Source organism: Eschrichtius robustus, chromosome 1, assembly GCF_028021215.1.
Source record: "Eschrichtius robustus isolate mEscRob2 chromosome 1, mEscRob2.pri, whole genome shotgun sequence".
Lineage (NCBI taxonomy): Eukaryota > Metazoa > Chordata > Mammalia > Artiodactyla > Eschrichtiidae > Eschrichtius > Eschrichtius robustus.
The window spans coordinates 144167548-144182178 of record NC_090824.1 but is presented as its reverse complement, the minus strand read 5'-3'; the positions used below and the strand labels follow the sequence as shown (position 1 = coordinate 144182178).

General features: G+C 54.5%; 6 non-coding genes across 6 annotated transcripts; all 6 read right to left on the bottom strand.

Moving 5' to 3' along the window:
• Positions 1–108: 108 nt before the first annotated feature.
• Positions 109–201, bottom strand: LOC137753535 (small nucleolar RNA SNORD116). The gene has a single exon (XR_011071504.1). It is a non-coding gene; the product is annotated as a small nucleolar RNA SNORD116 (small nucleolar RNA).
• A 2665-nt stretch (positions 202–2866) lies between these two features.
• LOC137751329 (small nucleolar RNA SNORD116) lies at positions 2867–2959 on the bottom strand. Its single transcript, XR_011070762.1, has one exon. It is a non-coding gene; the product is annotated as a small nucleolar RNA SNORD116 (small nucleolar RNA).
• Positions 2960–5648: 2689 nt separating this feature from the next.
• Positions 5649–5741, bottom strand: LOC137753867 (small nucleolar RNA SNORD116). Its single transcript, XR_011071610.1, has one exon. It is a non-coding gene; the product is annotated as a small nucleolar RNA SNORD116 (small nucleolar RNA).
• Positions 5742–8406: 2665 nt separating this feature from the next.
• On the bottom strand, positions 8407–8499 carry LOC137751167 (small nucleolar RNA SNORD116). Its single transcript, XR_011070705.1, has one exon. It is a non-coding gene; the product is annotated as a small nucleolar RNA SNORD116 (small nucleolar RNA).
• A 2689-nt stretch (positions 8500–11188) lies between these two features.
• Positions 11189–11281, bottom strand: LOC137753528 (small nucleolar RNA SNORD116). The gene has a single exon (XR_011071503.1). It is a non-coding gene; the product is annotated as a small nucleolar RNA SNORD116 (small nucleolar RNA).
• A 2663-nt stretch (positions 11282–13944) lies between these two features.
• LOC137778843 (small nucleolar RNA SNORD116) lies at positions 13945–14037 on the bottom strand. The gene has a single exon (XR_011077020.1). It is a non-coding gene; the product is annotated as a small nucleolar RNA SNORD116 (small nucleolar RNA).
• Positions 14038–14631: the final 594 nt, after the last annotated feature.

Genomic DNA, 14631 nt, shown 5'->3' with positions numbered 1-14631 from the left:
AGGAGCCCCTCCAATGCTGGAGCCCTTAGTGGTGTTTGCATGCCTGTCAGCAGGGGACGGTGGCCCTCACTCCTAACTGTCCCGTACTCCCGAGAGAGGAAACGTGCTGGACCTCAGTTTCGATGAGGAGACGGTAGAGCGTTCTCACTCATTTTGTTCAGATTTTCCAAGGAATGCATATAAGGGTGTCATCATCGATCCAAACACATGGTGGGACGCTGCAGAACACAAAAGGGAAGGCCGTGGGTCTCTGCAGAGGAGCCATGACCTGGAAGTACTCCAAGTGCCTTGGGAATCCACAGTCCTCAGGCCACTCAGCAGGACAAACAATCAATCCACTCTTGCAACCATTGGGCCCATCTGTGGAAATCCTAATATCCAATGGCACATCTTAGTATGGGTGAATAACTACCGTCCTGAGATATCCACAGCCATGCTCGGCAACATGCACCAGCCCCAATTTTTCCAGTTCTCCTTAGCACATCCAGTCATCACACAATGCGAAGGTCTTCTTCTCTGCCAACAGCCAGCCTTACGCTGCAACTGCACCTGAGAAGTGGACAGAAATCACGCAGGTTTCTAAATTGCACCAGGGTCCTCAGAGAACATGATTTTTGTGAACACATAATCTGGGCGTGAGCCTGGAACCTCCTTCCCAAGTACCACTATCCCTTACCGAAAACTGATTGTGTGTCTCACAGCACGACTGAAGGAAGTTACGCACGTACGTTGCTCGGTGTGTTAGACGCTGTATGTGTGTATTCACACGTGTGGGCGTGTGTGACTGTGATTGTGCACGAGGATGAGTTTGTGGATTCCTGTGTGTGCCACTAAATACGCGTCTTGGTCTCTGGGTGTGCCTGTGGCCCTCTGCAGACGCCTCTAACAGTAAACGTCATAGTTTATACACAGCACCCTGGTTGGACCCCCAACTGAAAGGAGAAAGACCCCTGTCAGCTTCATGAGGCCGCATGCGAACTTTGACCCCAAGGCTGTCGAAATAGGCCACAGACTCCCGCTCTCCCACAGCCACGCCTTCTGACCAAAGCACAAAGACTAGACTAGACCTCCCTCAAGGCCGTGGTTGTCACACCTATGTGGACCTGGAGATCCTGCCACCTCCCACCACATCTGATGTGCCCTTGGGGTCACTCCCAGTGCTCCCGGAAGCAAGGTAAACTCCCATGGGCGGGCTGACACCGACCTGCAGTTGCCGACAGGCACGATGCAGCCTGGCACTTCTCAAGGGGTTAATGGACTTCGGCCCAAATGCCTCATCTCGACAACTAGACCAAATCACTTTCCATGACCCCTTGGGAAGCCCTCAATGGGAAGTGTTGGGCTTTAGAAACCATGATACAGGTTGGAACCCCACAGCGGAAATTAGGCCACCTTCCCGGCCACGTAGAGGCAAGCTTCCAACTGGTAGGGTTTGCGGCCCTGAGCACTGAGGAAACGCTCAAACGCTACACAGCCTCGTCCTAAGTGCCCTCCTCCTGCCTGCAGGGCGACTCGACTCTACTTGAAGCCACAGACATCATGCGAACACGGAGACACTGAACAGCAGGGAAGACACACCGCAAGCCTGTCTGCTTTGATGATGCCCACCCCACACCATACATCCTGGCAACTCTCCACTGCCACAGCGACACTACCGAGGAACTCACAGTGATCAAAGGCACTTTCCCCGAGGACCACAGACAGACTTTCAACGGAAAACCTTTGCCACACGAGGGGACCTGGAACCTTGAAAGGGCACAGTGGCTGTCCACGACAGTGCGCCTGGTGTCGCAACAGTGCTCCCACCTCTGTCTCCCCAACGGACTGCTCCAGATCAACCTCTGGCTGTTCGCAAGCCGAGTTATGCCGCCCCCCGGGAGAAGCACTTTTCCTTTGCACATTCCCAAACAAGGGAACAAAGCGGCCAAAGGGGATGTTCGCATAACTAAGCATCCTGCAAGGAGGACAGCACAGACGCGTCACCATGTCAATCTTCTTTACTTCTCGCAAGACACCCTTTGGGTGTCTTTCCTCTGGCAATGGCATTCCAACTCTACACAGTTACCTACCTCACCTCATCCACTTGAACTGTCGAAGCCATCCCCTCCATAGGCAGCTGATGCCAGCCAATCACGAACATGACACATCCTTGGGAAGCCGAGGCCAGCACCTGCAACCCAATTATGATAGCCTAATCCACGACATCACAAAGGACATGTCCACATCTTCCCTTATCTTCCTGTGCGGGCCATCAGTGATCCACGCAGGTTTAAATTCAGCACTTGTTCCTGTCCCCACTCCACGATGACCCACTTGGCATCAACACTGTGCCGGGAGTTAAAGTAGAGAAGCAAACAAGGGCAGCAGCGAGGCCGAATCCTTCAGCCGCTTTCCTCCGATGCCCAACCGAGCTCACCCCTGCCCATTGCTCCAGCCTCACTAGGCACTCGAGAACCTCACCGTGAAAAACGCAAGAACAGGGAGGTCCACAGACCTGTCCTGAGATTCAAGGCACCAAGCAGGGACGCTTGCTCATTTTGGCTTACAGAATCAACCCCCAAAATGGCATGCACGAAGCGTGACCTTGGCCAAAACTCACCTCCCAACTGCAAGCTAACTGGGCCTAAAACAGCACACACTCCGACTCTTAAGACCAGCAGGAGAGCCTGGCCCCTCGCATTCCCTCAACAGCCATTCAGCAGGGACCCGGGATTCACAGATAACACAGCTTATGTTCAGACACGGTCAACCCTCAGACAGGAACCCCTCCAATACTGGAGTCCTTGGTGGTGTTTGCATGCATGTCGGCGGGAGAGGCTGGCCCTCATTCCGAACTGTCCTCTCCCCCTGAGAGAGGAAACGTGCTGAACCTCAGTTTCGATGAGGAGACGGTAGAGTGTTCTCACTCATTTGGTTCAGATTTTCCAAGAAATGCATGCAAGGGTGTCATCATCTATCCAAGCACATGCTGGGACGCTGCAGAACACAACCGGGGTGTGCGCGGGGCTCTGTACAGGAGCCATGAGCCTGGGCTACCTCAAAAGCCTGGAGAATCCACAGCCCTCAGGTCACTCAGCAAGAGGAACAATCAATCCACTCTTGCAGCCATTGGGCCCGTCTGAGGAAAACCTAATACCTAATGGCACATTTGGGGTGCTTGAATACCTACCATCCTGAGTTATCCACGACCATGCTCGGGGACATGGGCCCGCCTCACTTTTTCCAGTTCTTCTTAGCACGTCCAGTCATCAGAGCACACGAAGGTCTTCTTCTTTGTGCCGACGGCCAGCCTTCCCCAGCACCTGCACCTGAGAAGTGGACAGAAATCACCGAGGCTTCATAAGTGGGCCGGTGTCCTCAGAGGACATGATCCATACAAATATTTACCTGGCCTTGAGCTCTGAAACTGCTTCCCAAGGACCTCTATCCCTTACCGAGAATTGACTGCCTGTCTGATACTACGGCTGCAGGAAGTTAGGCACATACGTTGGCCGGTGTGTGAGAGGCTGTATGTGTGTGTTCACGCGTGTGGGCATGTGTGACTGTGACTGCGCATGCGGACGTGCTTGTGGGTTTCTCTGTGTGCCGCTGAATACGCGTCTTGGTCTCTGTGTGTCCCTATGGCCCTGTGAAGAGGAGTCCAACAATAAAAGAAATAGTTTATACACAGCACCCTGGTTAGACCCCCAACTGAAAGGAGAAAGACCCCTGTCAGCTTCAAGAGGCCGCAGGCACACTTTGACCCCCAGGGGCTGTTGAAATAGTCCATGGACTCCCGCTCTCCCACAGCCACGCCTTCTGACAAAAACACACAGCCTGGATGAGACCTGCCTCCAGGCCTTGGCTGTGACATCTACGTGCACCTCGAGACTCTGTCAGCTACCAGTGTATCTCATGGGCATTTGGGGTCACTTGCAGAACTTCCGGAAGCAAGGGAACTCCCATGGTCGGGCCGACACCGACCGGCAGCTGTCTACTGCCAAGATGCAGCCTGAAACCACTCAAGGGGCTAACGAACGTGGGCCCACGTGCCACTTCTCGCCAACTAGGCCTAATCACTTTCCATTGACCCGTGGGAATGCCCACCACAGGAAGTGGTGGGCCTCAGCCACCATGACCCATGTCGGATCCCCACGGCGGAGACTACTCCACATGCCCAGCCACGTCTCAGGCAGCTCCCATCTTGAATGTTCACGGCCCTGACCCCTAAGGAAACTCTCAAACCCTTGAAAGCCTCGTCCTACGTGCCCTCCTCCAGCCCACAGGGCGACACGACCCTACTGGAAACCACAAACGTCTTCAGAATACGGGAACACTGAACACCAGGGAAGACAGACCACAAGCCTGTCTCCTTCGTTGATGCTGATCCCACCCCATGCATCCTGGAAATTCTCCACTGCCACAGTGACACTACCGAGTAACTCACAGTGATCAAAGGCATGGTCCCCGAGGACCACAGACAGACTTTCAACGGAAGACCTCTGCCATGCGAGGGGACTTGGAAACCTGAAAGGGAACAGTGTCTGGCCACGGCAGCACAGCAGGCATGGCAATGGGGCCCCCATCTCTGCCCCACCAATGGACTGCTCCAGATAAACCTCTGGCTGTTCGAAAGGCCTGCGTGCTACACTGGCCGGTCGCGTCATTCCCCCACGGGAGAAACACTTTCGCTTTACACATTGCCAAACAAGGGAACAAAGCGGCCAAAGGGGATGTTCGCATAACTCAACTACCTCCAAGGAGGCCGGCACAGACGCCTCAGCATGTCGATCTTCCCTACTTCCCGCAAGACACCCTTTGGGTGTCATTCCTCGGGCAACGGGATTGCAACTCTACACAAGTTACCTACCTCAACTCACCCACTTGAACTGCCAAAGCCATCCGCTCCATAGGCAGCTTATGCCAGCCCATCACGAACAAGACACATTCTTGGGAAGCCGAGGCCAGTGCCTGCAACCCAATGATGACAGCCCATCCTACAACATCACACAGGACCTTTCCTCATGATACCTTACCTTTCTCTCCAGGCCAGCAGCCACCACCCAGACTGAAATGCTTCACTCGACCCACACCCCACTCCACGAACATCCACTTAGCGCCAACAGTGTGCCAGCAACTTCAGCAGAGGAGCTGACAGGGGCAGCACTGAGGCCTAAACCTTCAGCCCCCGTCCGCCATCGCCCAACTCCCGTCCACGCCCGCCCACTGCTCCAGCCACACCGGGCAGTCAAGAACCTCACTGCGTGAAACACAACAACAGAGAGGGCCACAGGCCTGGCCTGAGGCTCCAGGCTCCAACCACGGAAGCTTGCTCATTTTGGCTTCCATAATCAACCTCGGAAGCGGCATGCACAAAGCGTGATCCTGTCCAAAAATCACCTCTCCAAGCTGCAATCTTACTGGGTCTATACCAGAACACACTCCGACCCTGAAGACTAGCAGGAAAGCCTGCCCTCTTGCATTCCCTCAACGGCCTTTTAGCAGGGACCGGGGATTCATAGATGACCCAGCTTATGGGCAGACATGGTCGACCCTCAGACAGGAGCCCCTCCAATGCTGGAGCCCTTAGTGGTGTTTGCATGCCTGTCAGCAGGGGACGTTGGCCCTCACTCCTAACTGTCCCGTACTCCCGAGAGAGGAAACGTGCTGGACCTCAGTTTCGATGAGGAGACGGTAGAGCGTTCTCACTCATTTTGTTCACATTTTCCAAGGAATGCATATAAGGGTGTCATCATCGATCCAAACACATGCTGGGACACTGCAGAACACAAAAGGGAAGGCCGTGGGTCTCTGCAGAGGAGCCATGACCTGGAAATACTCCAACTGCCTGGGGAATCCACAGTCCTCAGGCCACTCAGCAGGACCAACAATCAATCCACTCTTGCAACCATTGGGTCCATCTGTGGAAATCCTAATATCCAATCGCACATCTTAGTATGGGTGAATGCCTACCGTCCTTAGATATCCACAGCCATGCTCGGCAACATGCACCAGCCCCTCTTTTTCCAGTTCTCCTTAGCACATCCAGACATCAGACAACGCGAAGGTCTTCTTCTCTGCCAACAGCCATCCTTACGCTGCAACTGCAGCTGAGAAGTGGACAGAAAACACGCAGGTTTCTAAATTGCACCAGGGTCCTCAGAGAACATGATTTTTGTGAACACATAATCTGGGCGTGAGCCTGGAACCTCCTTCCCAAGTACCACTATCCCTTACCGAAAACTGATTGTGTGTCTCACAGCACGACTGAAGGAAGTTACGCACGTAAGTTGCTCGGTGTGTGAGACGCTGTATTTGTGTATTCACACGTGTGGGCGTGTGTGACTGTGACTCTGCACGAGGATGCGTTTGTGGATTCCTGTGTGTGCCGCTAAATATGCGTCTTGGTCTCTGGGTGTCCCTGTGGCCCTCTGCAGACGCCTCTAACAGTAAACGTCATAGTTTATACACAGCACCCTGGTTGGACCCCCAACTGAAAGGAGAAAGACCCCTGTCAGCTTCATGAGGCCGCATGCGAACTTTGACCCCAAGGCTGTCGAAATAGGCCACAGACTCCCGCTCTCCCACAGCCACGCCTTCTGACCAAAGCACAAAGACTGGACGAGACCTCCCTCCCGGCCGTGGGTGTCACACCTATGTGGACCTGGAGATCCTGCCACCTACCAGCACATCTGATGTGCCCTTCGGGTCACTCCCAGTGCTCCCGGAAGCAAGGTAACCTCCCATGGGCGGGCTGACACTGACCTGCAGTTGCCAAAAAGCACGATGCAGCCTGGCACTTCTCAAGGCGTTAATGGACTTCGGCCCAAGTGCCTCATCTCGCCAACTAGACCAAATCACTTTCCATGACCCTGTGGGAAGCCCTCAATGGGAAGTGTTGGGCTTTAGCAACCATGATACAGGTTGGAACCCCACAGCGGAAATTAGGCCACCTTCCCGGCCACGTAGAGGCAAGCTTCCAACTGGTAGGGTTTGCGGCCCTGAGCACTGAGGAAACGCTCAAACGCTACACAGCCTCGTCCTAAGTGCCCTCCTCCTGCCTGCAGGGCGACTCGACTCTACTTGAAGCCACAGACATCATGCGAACACGGAGACACTGAACAGCAGGGAAGACACACCGCAAGCCTGTCTGCTTTGATGATGCCCACCCCACCCCATACATCCTGGCAACTCTCCACTGCCACAGCGACACTACCGAGGAACTCACAGTGATCAAAGGCACTTTCCCCGAGGACCACAGACAGACTTTCAACGGAAAACCTTTGCCACACGAGGGGACCTGGAACCTTGAAAGGGCACAGTGGCTGTCCACGACAGTGCGCCTGGTGTCGCAACAGTGCTCCCACCTCTGTCTCCCCAACGGTCTGCTCAAGATCAACCTCTGGCTGTTCGCAAGCCGAGTCATGCCGCCCCCCGGGAGAAGCACTTTTGCTTTGCACATTCCCAAACAAGGGAACAAAGCGGCCAAAGGGGATGTTCGCATAACTAAGCATCCTGCAAGGAGGACAGCACAGACGCGTCACCATGTCAATCTTCTTTACTTCTCGCAAGACACCCTTTGGGTGTCTTTCCTCTGGCAATGGCATTCCAACTCTACACAGTTACCTACCTCACCTCATCCACTTGAACTGTCGAAGCCATCCCCTCCATAGGCAGCTGATGCCAGCCAATCACGAACATGACACATCCTTGGGAAGCCGAGGCCAGCACCTGCAACCCAATTATGATAGCCTAATCCACGACATCACAAAGGACATGTCCACATCTTCCCTTATCTTCCTGTGCGGGCCATCAGTGATCCACGCAGGTTTAAATTCAGCACTTGTTCCTGTCCCCACTCCACGATGACCCACTTGGCATCAACACTGTGCCGGGAGTTAAAGTTGAGAAGCAAACAAGGGCAGCAGCGAGGCCTAATCCTTCAGCCGCTTTCCTCCGATGCCCAACCGAGCTCACCCCTGCCCATTGCTCCAGCCTCACTAGGCACTCGAGAACCTCACCGTGAAAAACGCAAGAACAGGGAGGTCCACAGACCTGTCCTGAGATTCAAGGCACCAAGCAGGGACGCTTGCTCATTTTGGCTTCCAGAATCAACCCCCAAAATGGCATGCACGAAGCGTGACCTTGGCCAAAACTCACCTCCCAACTGCAAGCTAACTGGGCCTAAAACAGCACACACTCCGACTCTTAAGACCAGCAGGAGAGCCTGGCCCCTCGCATTCCCTCAACAGCCATTCAGCAGGGACCCGGGATTCACAGATAACACAGCTTATGTTCAGACACGGTCAACCCTCAGACAGGAACCCCTCCAATACTGGAGTCTTTGGTGGTGTTTGCATGCATGTCGGCGGGAGAGGCTGGCCCTCATTCCGAACTGTCCTCTCCCCCTGAGAGAGGAAACGTGCTGAACATCAGTTTCGATGAGGAGACGGTAGAGTGTTCTCACTCATTTGGTTCAGATTTTCCAAGAAATGCATGCAAGGGTGTTATCATCTATCCAAGCACATGCTGGGACGCTGCAGAACATAACCGGGGTGTGCGCGGGGCTCTGTACAGGAGCCATGAGCCTGGGCTACCTCAAAAGCCTGGAGAATCCACAGCCCTCAGGTCACTCAGCAAGAGGAACAATCAATCCACTCTTGAAGCCATTGGGCCCGTCTGAGGAAAACCTAATACCTAATGGCACATTTGGGGTGCTTGAATACCTACCATCCTGAGTTATCCACGACCATGCTCGGGGACATGGGCCCGCCTCACTTTTTCCAGTTCTTCTTAGCACGTCCAGTCATCAGAGCACACGAAGGTCTTCTTCTTTGTGCCGACGGCCAGCCTTCCCCAGCACCTGCACCTGAGAAGTGGACAGAAATCACCGAGGCTTCATAAGTGGGCCGGTGTCCTCAGAGGACATGATCCATACAAATATTTACCTGGCCTTGAGCTCTGAAACTGCTTCCCAAGGACCTCTATCCCTTACCGAGAATTGACTGCCTGTCTGATACTACGGCTGCAGGAAGTTAGGCACATACGTTGGCCGGTGTGTGAGAGGCTGTATGTGTGTGTTCACGCGTGTGGGCATGTGTGACTGTGACTGCGCATGCGGACGTGCTTGTGGGTTTCTCTGTGTGCCGCTGAATACGCGTCTTGGTCTCTGTGTGTCCCTATGGCCCTGTGAAGAGGAGTCCAACAATAAAAGAAATAGTTTATACACAGCACCCTGGTTAGACCCCCAACTGAAAGGAGAAAGACCCCTGTCAGCTTCAAGAGGCCGCAGGCACACTTTGACCCCCAGGGGCTGTTGAAATAGTCCATGGACTCCCGCTCTCCCACAGCCACGCCTTCTGACAAAAACACACAGCCTGGACGAGACCTGCCTCCGGGCCTTGGCTGTGACATCTACGTGCACCTCGAGACTCTGTCAGCTACCAGTGTATCTCATGGGCATTTGGGGTCACTCGCAGAACTTCCGGAAGCAAGGGAACTCCCATGGTCGGGCCGACACCGACCGGCAGCTGTCTACTGCCAAGATGCAGCCTGAAACCACTCAAGGGGCTAACGAACGTGGGCCCACGTGCCACTTCTCGCCAACTAGGCCTAATCACTTTCCATTGACCCGTGGGAATGCCCACCACAGGAAGTGGTGGGCCTCAGCCACCATGACCCATGTCGGATCCCCACGGCGGAGACTACTCCACATGCCCAGCCACGTCTCAGGCAGCTCCCATCTTGAATGTTCACGGCCCTGACCCCTAAGGAAACTCTCAAACCCTTGAAAGCCTCGTCCTACGTGCCCTCCTCCAGCCCACAGGGCGACACGACCCTACTGGAAACCACAAACGTCTTCAGAATACGGGAACACTGAACACCAGGGAAGACAGACCACAAGCCTGTCTCCTTCGTTGATGCTGATCCCACCCCATGCATCCTGGAAATTCTCCACTGCCACAGTGACACTACCGAGTAACTCACAGTGATCAAAGGCATGGTCCCCGAGGACCACAAACAGACTTTCAACGGAAGACCTCTGCCATGCGAGGGGACTTGGAAACCTGAAAGGGAACAGTGTCTGGCCACGGCAGCACAGCAGGCATGGCAATGGGGCCCCCATCTCTGCCCCACCAATGGACTGCTCCAGATAAACCTCTGGCTGTTCGAAAGGCCTGCGTGCTACACTGGCCGGTCGCGTCATTCCCCCACGGGAGAAACACTTTCGCTTTACACATTGCCAAACAAGGGAACAAAGCGGCCAAAGGGGATGTTCGCATAACTCAACTACCTCCAAGGAGGCCGGCACAGACGCCTCAGCATGTCGATCTTCCCTACTTCCCGCAAGACACCCTTTGGGTGTCATTCCTCGGGCAACGGGATTGCAACTCTACACGAGTTACCTACCTCAACTCACCCACTTGAACTGCCAAAGCCATCCGCTCTATAGGCAGCTTATGCCAGCCCATCACGAACAAGACACATTCTTGGGAAGCCGAGGCCAGCGCCTGCAACCCAATGATGACAGCCCATCCTACAACATCACACAGGACCTTTCCTCATGATACCTTACCTTTCTCTCCAGGCCAGCAGCCACCACCCAGACTGAAATGCTTCACTCGACCCACACCCCACTCCACGAACATCCACTTAGCGCCAACAGTGTGCCGGCAACTTCAGCAGAGGAGCTGACAGGGGCAGCACTGAGGCCTAAACCTTCAGCCCCCTTCCGCCATCGCCCAACTCCCGCCCACGCCCGCCCACTGCTCCAGCCACACCGGGCAGTCAAGAACCTCACTGCGTGAAACACAACAACAGAGAGGGCCACAGGCCTGGCCTGAGGCTCCAGGCTCCAACCACGGAAGCTTGCTCATTTTGGCTTCCATAATCAACCTCGGAAGCGGCATGCACAAAGCGTGATCCTGTCCAAAAATCACCTCTCCAAGCTGCAATCTTACTGGGTCTATACCAGAACACACTCCGACCCTGAAGACTAGCAGGAAAGCCTGCCCTCTTGCATTCCCTCAACGGCCTTTTAGCAGGGACCGGGGATTCATAGATGACCCAGCTTATGGGCAGACATGGTCGACCCTCAGACAGGAGCCCCTCCAATGCTGGAGCCCTTAGTGGTGTTTGCATGCCTGTCAGCAGGGGACGTTGGCCCTCACTCCTAACTGTCCCGTACTCCCGAGAGAGGAAACGTGCTGGACCTCAGTTTCGATGAGGAGACGGTAGAGCGTTCTCACTCATTTTGTTCAGATTTTCCAAGGAATGCATATAAGGGTGTCATCATCGATCCAAACACATGCTGGGACGCTGCAGAACACAAAAGGGAAGGCCGTGGGTCTCTGCAGAGGAGCCATGACCTGGAAATACTCCAACTGCCTGGGGAATCCACAGTCCTCAGGCCACTCAGCAGGACCAACAATCAATCCACTCTTGCAACCATTGGGTCCATCTGTGGAAATCCTAATATCCAATGGCACATCTTAGTATGGGTGAATGCCTACCGTCCTTAGATATCCACAGCCATGCTCGGCAACATGCACCAGCCCCTCTTTTTCCAGTTCTCCTTAGCACATCCAGACATCAGACAACGCGAAGGTCTTCTTCTCTGCCAACAGCCATCCTTACGCTGCAACTGCAGCTGAGAAGTGGACAGAAAACACGCAGGTTTCTAAATTGCACCAGGGTCCTCAGAGAACATGATTTTTGTGAACACATAATCTGGGCGTGAGCCTGGAACCTCCTTCCCAAGTACCACTATCCCTTACCGAAAACTGATTGTGTGTCTCACAGCACGACTGAAGGAAGTTACGCACGTACGTTGCTCGGTGTGTGAGACGCTGTATTTGTGTATTCACACGTGTGGGCGTGTGTGACTGTGACTCTGCACGAGGATGCGTTTGTGGATTCCTGTGTGTGCCGCTAAATACGCGTCTTGGTCTCTGGGTGTCCCTGTGGCCCTCTGCAGACGCCTCTAACAGTAAACGTCATAGTTTATACACAGCACCCTGGTTGGACCCCCAACTGAAAGGAGAAAGACCCCTGTCAGCTTCATGAGGCCGCATGCGAACTTTGACCCCAAGGCTGTCGAAATAGGCCACAGACTCCCGCTCTCCCACAGCCACGCCTTCTGACCAAAGCACAAAGACTGGACGAGACCTCCCTCCCGGCCGTGGGTGTCACACCTATGTGGACCTGGAGATCCTGCCACCTACCAGCACATCTGATGTGCCCTTGGGGTCACTCCCAGTGCTCCCGGAAGCAAGGTAACCTCCCATGGGCGGGCTGACACTGACCTGCAGTTGCCAAAAAGCACGATGCAGCCTGGCACTTCTCAAGGCGTTAATGGACTTCGGCCCAAGTGCCTCATCTCGCCAACTAGACCAAATCACTTTCCATGACCCCGTGGGAAGCCCTCAATGGGAAGTGTTGGGCTTCAGCAACCATGACACAGGTTGGAACCCCACAGCGGAAATTAGGCCACCTTCCCGGCCACGTATAGGCAAGCTTCCAACTGGTAGGGTTTGCGGCCCTGACCACTGAGGAAACACTCAAACTCTACACAGCCTGGTCCTAAGTGCCCTCCTCCTGCCTGCAGGGCGACTCGACTCTACTTGAAGCCACAGACATCATGCGAACACGGAGACACTGAACAGCAGGGAAGACACACCGCAAGCCTGTCTGCTTTGATGATGCCCACCCCACCCCATGCATCCTGGCAATTCTCCACTGCCACAGCGACACAACCGAGGAACTCACAGTGATCAAAGGCACTGTCCCCGAGGACCACAGACAGACTTTCAACGGAAAACCTTTGCCACACGAGGGGACCTGGAACCTTGAAAGGGCACAGTGGCTGTCCACGACAGTTCGCCTGGTGTCGCAACAGTGCCCCCACCTCTGTCCCCCCAATGGACTGCTCCAGATAAACCTATGGCTGTTCGCAAGCCGAGTCATGCCCCCCCCGGAGAAGCACTTTCGCTTTGCACATTCCCAAACAAGGGAACAAGGCGGCCAAAGGGGATGTTCGCATAACTAAACATCCTCCAAGGAGGCCAGCACAGACGCGTCACCATGTCAATCTTCTTTACGTCTCGCAAGACACCCTTTGGGTGTCTTTCCTCTGGCAATGGGATTCCAAATCTACACAGTTACCTACCTCACCTCATCCACCTGAACTGCCAAAGCCATCCCCTCCATAGGCAGCTGATGCCAGCCAATCACGAACATGACACATCCTTGGGAAGCCGAGGCCAGCACCTGCAACCCAATTATGATAGCCTATTCCACGACATCACAAAGGACATGTCCACATCTTCCCTTACCTTCCTGTGCGGGCCATCAGTGATCCACGCAGGTTTAAATTCAGCACTCGTTCCTGTCCCCACTCCACGATGACCCACTTGGCATCAACACTGTGCCGGGAGTTAAAGTAGAGAAGCAAACAAGGGCAGCAACGAGGCCTAATCCTTCAGCCGCTTTCCTCCGATGCCCAACCGAGCTCACCCCCGCCCATTGCTCCAGCCTCACTAGGCACTCGAGAACCTCACCGTGAAAAACGCAAGAACAGGGAGATCCACAGGCCTGGCCTGAGGTTCAAGGCACCAACCACGGACGCTTGCTCATTTTGGCTTCCAGAATCAACCCCCAAAATGGCATGCACGATGCGTGATCCTGGCCAAAACTCACCTCCCAACTGCAAGCTAACTGGGCCTAGACCAGCACACACTCCGACTCTTAAGACCAGCAGGAGAGCCTGCCCCCTCGCATTCCCTCAACAGCCATTCAGCAGGGACCCTGGATTCACAGATAACACAGCTTATGTGCAGACACGGTCAACCCTCAGACAGGAGCCCCTCCAATCCTGGAGCCCTTGGTGGTGTTTGCATGCATGTAGGCGGGGGACGCTGGCCCTCATTCCTAACTGTCCTCTCCCCCTGAGAGAGGAAACGTGCTGAACCTCAGTTTCGATGAGGAGACGGTAGAGTGTTCTCACTCATTTGGTTCAGATTTTCCAAGAAATGCATGCAAGGGTGTCATCATCGATCCAAGCACATGCTGGGACGCTGCAGAACACAACCGGGGTGTGCGCGGGGCTCTGTACAGGAGCCATGAGCCTGGGCTACCTCAAAAGCCTGGAGAATCCACAGCCCTCAGGTCTCTCAGCAAGAGGAACAATCAATCCACTCTTGAAGCCATTGGGCCCGTCTGAGGAAAACCTAATACCTAATGGCACATTTGGGGTGCTTGAATACCTACCATCTTGAGTTATCCACGACCATGCTCGGGGACATGGGCCCGCCTCACTTTTTCCAGTTCTTCTTAGCACGTCCAGTCATCAGAGCACACGAAGGTCTTCTTCTTTGTGCCGACGGCCAGCCTTCCCCAGCAACTGCACCTGAGAAGTGGACAGAAATCACCGAGGCTTCATAAGTGTGCCGGTGTCCTCAGAGGACATGATCCATACAAACATTTACCTGGCCTCGAGCTCTGAAACTGCTTCCCAAGGACCTCTATCCCTTACCGAGAATTGACTGCCTGTCTGATAGTACGACTGCAGGAAGTTAGGCACATACGTTGGCCGGTGTGTGAGAGGCTGTATGTGTGTGTTCACGCGTTTGGGCATGTGTGACTGTGACTGCG